Source organism: Tamandua tetradactyla, chromosome X (assembly GCF_023851605.1).
Source record: "Tamandua tetradactyla isolate mTamTet1 chromosome X, mTamTet1.pri, whole genome shotgun sequence".
NCBI lineage: Eukaryota > Metazoa > Chordata > Mammalia > Pilosa > Myrmecophagidae > Tamandua > Tamandua tetradactyla.
Window position 1 is genome coordinate 4895550 of NC_135353.1, and position 8561 is coordinate 4904110.

The 8561-nt window shown below is 35.9% G+C and overlaps 1 pseudogene; it reads left to right on the forward strand.

Moving 5' to 3' along the window:
• Window positions 1-607: 607 nt before the first annotated feature.
• On the forward strand, window positions 608-1718 carry LOC143670391 (syntenin-1-like; annotated as a pseudogene).
• Window positions 1719-8561: the final 6843 nt, after the last annotated feature.

Below are 8561 nucleotides of genomic sequence, written 5' to 3' on the forward strand. Positions count from 1 at the left end.
ATCAATAAACTAGACAACTTAGATAAAATGGACAAATTCCTGGAAACACACAAACAAGCTACACTGACTCAAGAAGAAATAGGAGATCTCAATAAGCCAATCACAAGTAAAGAGATTCAATCCATCACCAAAAATCTTCCTACAAAGAAAAGCCTAGGGCCAGATGTCATCACAAGGGAATTTTATCACACATTCCAAAAAGAACTAACACCAATCCTGCTCAAACTTTTCCAAAAAATTGAGGAAAAAGGAACACTACCTAACTCATTTTATCAAAGTAACATCACTTTAGTAACAAAACTGGGTAAAGATGCTACAAGAAAGGAAAACTACAGACCCTAATCTGTAGTTAGGGTCTCCCTAATTAATATAGATGCAAAAGTTCTCAATAAAATATTAGCAAATGAAATCCAACACCACATTAAAAGAATTGTACACCACAACCAAGTGGGGTTTAAACCAGGAATGCAAGGATGTTTCAGTACATGCAAATAAGTTAATGTAATATAGCACATTAACAAATAGAAAGGGAAAAATCATATGATCATCTCAATTGATGCTGAAAAAGCACTCAACAAAATTCAATATCCTTTTCTGATAAAAGCACTTCAAAAGGTAGAAATCAAAGGTAACGTCCTCAATATGTTAAAAGACATATATGAAAAACCTATACCTCAGGTTTCGAAGTCTGAGAGAAGAGGTTGGCTGCAAGCCGTCCTGCAGTCCAGAAAAATCCTGCAAAAATGTCTTTGTTTCCAACTCTTGAAGACCTGAAAGTAGACAAAGTAATCCAGGCTCAGGCTGCCTTTTCTGCAAACCCTGCCAACCCAGCAGTTTTGTCAGAAGCGTCTGCTCCCATTGCTCAAGATGGAAGAAGTTTATATTTAGGTGTCTATCCTAAACTGTATCCAGAACTCTCAATACATGGGCCTGAGTCTAAACGAAGAAGAAATATGTGCAAATATGGCCATGGACCCTGGAGAACCAGCACAGGGGTTGGTAGGAAGACCTTCCAGTGTGAACTATCTAGTGGCTCCGGTAACTGTTAATGATGTTGGAATTCGAAGAGCAGAAATTAAGCAAGGAATTCATCAAGTTATTTTGTGTAAGAATCAAGATGGAAAATTGGTCTCAGACTTAAATCAGTATATAATGGTGTATTTATCCAGTTAGTCCAAGCTAATTCTCCAGCATCTTTGGTTGGTCTGAGATTTGGTGATCAAGTACTCCAGATTAATGGTGAAAACTGTGCAGGCTGGAGCTCTGATAAAGCACACAAAATGTTCAAACAGGCTTTTGGAGAAAAGATTACTATGATTATTCATGACAGGCCCTTTGAACAGATTATTACCACGCATAAGGATAGTACTGGACATGTTGGCTTTATTTTCAAAAATGGAAAAATTACGTCCATAGTGAAAGATAGCTCTGCAGCCAGAAACGGTCTTCTCACAGAATACAACATCTGTGAAATCAATGGACAGAATGTGATTGGATTGAAGACATACTGTTGACATCTGGGACTGTAGTTACTATAACAATCATGCCTGCTTATATCTGAACATATTATTAAACACATGGCACCAAACATTATGAAAAGCCTGATGGATCATACCATTCCTGAGGTTTAAAGGTCAATTTCATAATGGAAACTTAGCTGAACTATTCCAATGCAGTTTACTTGTCGGCATGTATGATGCACATGAAGCTTTCCTGGAGCCAACGAGCATATATTGCATGGAGACCTTTCTATCTTCCATATGGCTGGGAATCTTATTGTAAGCTCTGGTATCTTGTCCAAACTTCAAGGTAGCTGTAGCCTTATCTGGTTTTACAGATGTGAAACTTTCAAAAGATATACAGACTTTCATAGACTAGTTTATTTACTGGAAACTTAATGTTTTCTACGAGCCATTAGGATTAAGTTGACTGATATAGGTTCTTAGCTCTGTGTTGGAAGCACCTTTATATAGTGAGTACTGATCCTGTTACTTCATTTCTGTGGTAAACTGCATTTTTAATGTGTTGTCATATTACATTTCTAATGATTGCCTTTGATAGTTTTTTTTTCTAATTCTGTTTATGTGGGTATTTAAGATGCCAATTAAGAAACACTGGTTCATTCCATTTAAGCATTAAACACTAGTATGTGTAGATTGTAAAAAATTGTGATTACCATTACCTTCACTTAACGATGTTAATGAAGCATCTAGAGCAAAAGCCAATATATAATTGCTGCCTTTATAAAATACAAAATGTAGTTCTATACTAAACTGAAATGTACACTAATAATTTCATGGCACTTATTAAGCTATAGCAGAGTTATTTAGTTGTATTTGAGATTTTCTAGTCATTGAATTTTGGCATTCTTAAACTAGCTACTCTGGAACTGTCTTAGAATATTGTCACTGTTCCACTTCCTGACTTCTCCCTGCAAACAAAATGGCAGTGACATTTTTCCTGATAATTTTATGTTTATTGTAATTATGTATGTATAAATAAGAATTAAATTTCAAAAAAAAAAAAAACCCAGCCCCTTAGCCAGCATCGTATTCAAAAGTGAGATGCTGGGCGGTACAAAGGTGGCTCAGTGGCAAGGATTCTCACCTGCCAAGCTGGAGACCCAGGTTCGATTCTCAGAGCCTGCCCATGCTAAAAATAAATAAATAAATACTAAAAAGTGAGATGCTGAAAGCTTTCTGCCTAAAATTTGGAATGAGACAAGGATGCCCTCTGTCACCACTGTTATTCAACATTGTACTGCAAGTTGTAGCAAGAGAAATCAGGCAGGAGAAAGAAATAAAAGGCATCCAAATTGGAAAGGAAGAAGTAAAACTTTCATTATTTGCAGGTGACATAATATTATACTTGGGAAATCTACAACTAAGTTACTTGAGCTATTAACAAATTCAGCAAAGTGGCAGGTTATAAAATTAATGTGCAAAATCCAGTAATGTTTCTATACACAAGCAATGATCTAACTGAGGAGTCAATTAAGGAAAAAATCCTTTCAAAATAGTAACTAAAAGAATCAAGTATCTAGGAATGAACTTAACTGGGGATGTAAAGGACTTGTAAACAGAAAATTACATAACACTGCTAAAAGAAATCAGAGAAGATCTAAATAGGTGGGAAGACATTCCATGGTCATGGATAGGAAGGTTAAATGTAGTGGAGGTATCAATTCTACCAAAATTGATCTACAGATTCAATGCAGTACCAATCAAAATTCCAACAACCTACTTTGAAGACTTGGAGAAGCTAATTACCAAATTCATCTGGAAGGGAAAGAGACCCTGAACAGCTAAAAGTGCCCTTAAAAAGAAGAATAAAGTGGGAGGATTAATACTTCCAGATTTAAAAACTTATTATGAAGCCACAGTGGTCAAAACAGCATGGGACTGGCACAAAAATGGAAGTATTGACCAATGGAATAGAATTGAGAGTGCAGAAATAGACCACAGTAAACTGATCTTCAACAAGGCCCTGAAATCCACTGAAATGGGATAAAATAGTCTTTTCAATAAATGGACAAAGGAGAACTGGATATCCATAGCCAAAAGAGTGAAAGAGGACCCCTACCTCACACCCTATACAAAACATAATTAAAAACAGATTAGAGACCTAAATATAAGAGTCAGTATGATGAAACTCCTAGAAGATAATATAGGGAAACATCTTCAAGAACTAATTATAGGAGGTAGCTTCTTAAATTTTATACCCAAAGCATAAGCAATGAAAGAAAAAAAATGATAAAATGGGAACTCTTCAAAAGCAAAAACTTCTGTACCTCAAAGAAGTTTGTCAGAAAGATGGAGAGGCAGCCAATACAATGGGAGAAAATATTTGGAAACAACATATCAGATAAAGGTTTGATAATCTGTGTATATAAAGAAATTATTAAACTCAACAACAAAAGATCAAACAACCAAATTATAAAATGGGCAAAGTATATGAATAGGCATTTTTCTGAAGAGCAAACACAAATGGCTAAAAAGCACATGAAGACATACTGACCTTCATTAGCTATAAGGGAAATGCAAATCAAGGCTACAATGAGAAACTACCCCACTCCTGTGAGAATGGCTGCTCTTAAACAAACAGAAAACTACAAATGTTGGAAACGATGTGGAGAAATTGGAACACTTATTCACTGCTGGTGGAATACATAATGGTACAGTTTGGTGGTTCCTCAGAAAACTATGTATCAAGTTGCCTTGTGACTGAGCAATACCAATATTAGGTATACACCAAGAAGATCTGGAAAAAAAGACACCAACAGACATTTACACACCGATGTTCATAGCAGCATTTTTCAATATTGCCAAAAGATGAAAACGATCCAAGTGCCCATCAACAAATGAGTGCATAAACAATATGTGGTATATACATACAATGGAATATTATGTATATTGTTGATGTCATGGTGCCAGAGCCAGGCTCATCCCTGGGAGTCATGCCCCATGTTGTCAGGGAGACTTTCATGCCTGAATGTCATGTCGTTTTCCTTGAATAGTTGGACTTAGAGACAGAGAGACCACATCTGAGCAACAAAAGAGGATTTCTGGAAGTAACTCTTAGGATAATTATAAGTAGGCTTAGTTTCTTCACTACAGAAATAAGTTTCATAAGAGCAGGCGTCAAGATCAAGGTCTTGGTCTATTAACTTGGGAGTTACTAATATTTGAGAGGGTATCAAGGTTTTCCCAGGTAGTAAAATTTAATAGTTAATAGTTCCATATTTTTCTCCAGTCCCTCAGGGGACTTTGCCAATACTTTTCATTAATCTACCCAACATACTCTGGGGTATATCCAGGTATTACATTAAGCTATGCAAAAATTAGAAGTTCCTGTTCTCATTCTGGGTTCCATGTGTTTGGGTTGTTGAAATGATCTATGCAGACAGGTTGAGTTAGTTTGTGTGCTACAGAAAATTTAGGTTTTGGACAAAATAACCTCTCTTCCTTTGGTCTCATATATTAGGTGAAGCTCTAAAATAAAGGCAATATCTTCCTTTGCCTTGTATTGTGATTTACCTTTGTTCCAAACCTATTGGCTTCATTCTTATTTCTAATTGAAAGCTGATCTCTTTTTTGGTTTCTGTAAGAGTTATTGTATGTGGCAATGCTGACTTTCCGAGCTGCAAAACTCCAACTCTGAGTCTTAGTGTCACACAAGTACCCAAACTTCCAGGGAAATACCAGGTTATACACATATAGGAAAGCATCTCAGAATCTAGAAATAACATTTATAGCTCTGGACTAAATGTGACCACTATATGAGCTTACAACCTAAGCCCCAATTTTCTTATACGTATTTTCTATAAGCGACCATACAAATTTGTTCTTTTGTTTCTGACTTATTTTGTATAACATAATGTCCTCAACTTTCATTCACTTCATTGCATGCCTCACAACTTTGTTCCTTTCTGTAGCTGCACAATATTACATCATGTGTCTACACCATAGTTCACTTTTCGGCTTCTCAGTCAATGTACCTTTCAGCCACCTCTGTCCATTAGGCATCCATGGATAATGTCAAAAATAATAAAGCAAAGTTTTACAGTATCCTTACTTAGTTGTACAATCATCAAAACTCTCAGTTTTAGACAATTTTCATTGCTCCAAAGAGAAAAATAACTGATAAACACAGACTCACCAAATATAAAACATAAACCTCCCCCAATCTCTCCCCACCAATTATATACTCCTGGTATTGTTTTTGTTTTGGTACTGTTGATGTCTTCCTGTTAACTATAGGCCGCAGCATGCAAGAGTACTTTCCCTCCATATCCCTCTATTATTGATTCTTTGCACAAGATTCATAGCTTTTATGTAGTTCATGCCAGAACTTATTTATATTTGTAGTGTTAATTCGTGGGACACATGGCTCTATACAACCCCTTTCAATCATGTTCACCTTCAATATTGCAATATTACTTATAGACCCACTAGTGAACTGCCTTCACTTCTATCTCTTCCTTTACATCTAAGTTCAACCTCATTAGCTAACCATTCACGTGTCTCTCACTTCTCTATATCTCTAGGTACCTTACATTCTACATTATTGACCTCTGAATTTCCCTTTACCAGGGTCATAATAGCAAAACGATACAGTGTCTATTCTTTTGTGCCTGGTTTATTTTACTCAGCATTATGTCCTCAAGGTTTATCCATGTTGCCATATGGCCCAGGAACTCATGTCATCTTACTGCTATATAATATTCCATTGTCTGTTTGTGCCATATTTTGTCTATCTGCGTGTTTACTGATTGGCTCTTGGATTTTTTCCATCTTTTGGTAATTGTGAATAATGCCGCTATGAACATCGGGGTGCAAGTGTCTGTTTGTGTCACTGCAGCTTTTCTGGATATATACTGAGTAGTGGTATTGTCAGGTCATAGGGTAAATCAATATTTAGTTTTCTGAGGAACTGAGCAAGGCATTTTAAAAAAACATCTGCTTTATAGTACAAAATACAGAACAAGTATATGGATGTAATTAAAACAAAAAATACCATCACTCCCATACAATTTTTTTTATTAATTAAAGAAAAAAAAGAAATTAACACAACATTTAGAAATCATTCCATTCTACATATGCAATCAGTAATTCTTAACATCATCACATAGATGCATGATCATCATTTCTTAGTACATTTGCATCGATTTAGGGAAAGAACTAGCAAAACAACAGAAAAAGATATAGAATGTTAATATAGAGAAAAAAATAAAAATAATGATAATAGTAAAAAAAAGGAAAAAGGAAAAAAAAGACAAACAAACAAACAGACAGACAAAAAAAAAAACTTATAGCTCAGATGCAGCTTCATTCAGTGTTTTAACATGATTACTTTACAATTAGGTGTTATTGTGCTGTCCATTTTTGAGTTTTTGTATCTAGTCCTGTTGCACAGTCTGTATCCCTTCAGCTCCAATTACCCATTATCTTACCCTGTTTCTAACTCCTGCTAGACTCTGTTACCAATGACATATTCCAAGTTTATTCTCGAATGTCGGTTCACATCAGTGGGACCATACAGTATTTGTCCTTTAGTTTTTGGCTAGACTCACTCCATACAATTTTTTATTTATGTTATATACCAAATGTTTTATCCCAAAAAGAAAAAGAAAGAAAAGCTTTGAATATTTGTTTAAAAATCCATTGTGGGTAATGAGAGTAGAGAAAGTCTGAAAACAGCATCACTGCTTGTGGATCTTGCATTAAAAAAAATCTAAGAATGGGTGGGCCACTGTGGCTCAGCAGGCAGAGTTCTTGCCTGCCATGCCAGAGACCCGGGTTTAATTTCTGGTGCCTGCCCATGCAAAAAAAAAAAAAAAAAAAAGATCTAAGAACAACAATATTAAGGATCACAGTCTAATTTTTTAAAAGCTTAATTGTATATATAATTAACCACACATGCATGAAAATTACCTTTTTGTATATTGTTCATGTCCCAATAAATACACTAATATTGTATATATTGATAATATGTATGTAATAAATTCAAAATAAAGGGAAGGCATGCAATTTTTTAAGATTAAAGGGGAAGGCAATGCAATTTCATAAGAAGACAGTCTGATAGCTGATATTTGATGTTTTCCCTGAAATTAAAAGCGGGTAGACATTGTATGGTACTTCTTTTTTTTTTTTGGCTTTTAAAAAGGGGAATTTAATAAGTTGCTAGTTTACAGTTCTAAGGCCAAGGAAATGTCCCAATTAAAACAAGTCTATAGAAATGTCCAATTAAAGGCATTCATCCAGGGAAAGATACCTTGGTTCAGGAAGGTCGATGAAGTTCAGAGTTTCTCTCTCAAGTGGGAAGGCACATGGCAAACACAGTCAGGGCTTCTTTCTCAGCTGAAAGGGCACATGGTGAACACGGCATCATCTGCTAACTTTCTCTCCTGACTTCCGGTTTCATGAAGCTCCCCGGGAGGCATTTTCCTTCTTCATCTCCGAAGGTCGCTTGCTGGTGGACTCTCTGCTTCATGGTGCTGCAGCATTCTCTGCTCTCTCCGCATCCTGTATGGTACTTCTAAGTGCAAGGTGTGGTCTTGGACTAAATCAACTGATGCTTCAACTAATTCAGTAGTGGCAGCTACTGTGCTTAAAACAAGCCAAGAAAACTTTTGTTAATGAATCCAATTGAATACAGTAGTAAGTTATGGTGCGCTGTTGACTGCCATGTTTTGCATGAGAAAGCCCAATGCTTGATTTTGATTTTCATGCACAAATAGCGAAAAAGGTAAATTGTAGTTAGGGAAACCTAAGGTCAGTAGTTGTATTAAGCCTTTCTTTAATTTAGTAAAAACCAATTCATTTCATTCTTCCCATTGTAAGATTTGGTTACTGAGGTTTAATTCATAGAAAAGAGCAGCGAATTGAGAAAAATTTGGGACCCACTGGTGGCAGCAGCCAGGAAGTCCCCTAGATCCTCTAACTTGTCTTTTGGTTACAGGTTGGGGAAAATTCTGAGTTACTTTGAGATAGTTAGGGAAAATGTATTACTAATTTCGTGGGTCAACATGGCTAGGTTATGGTGTCCAGTTGTTCAGTCAA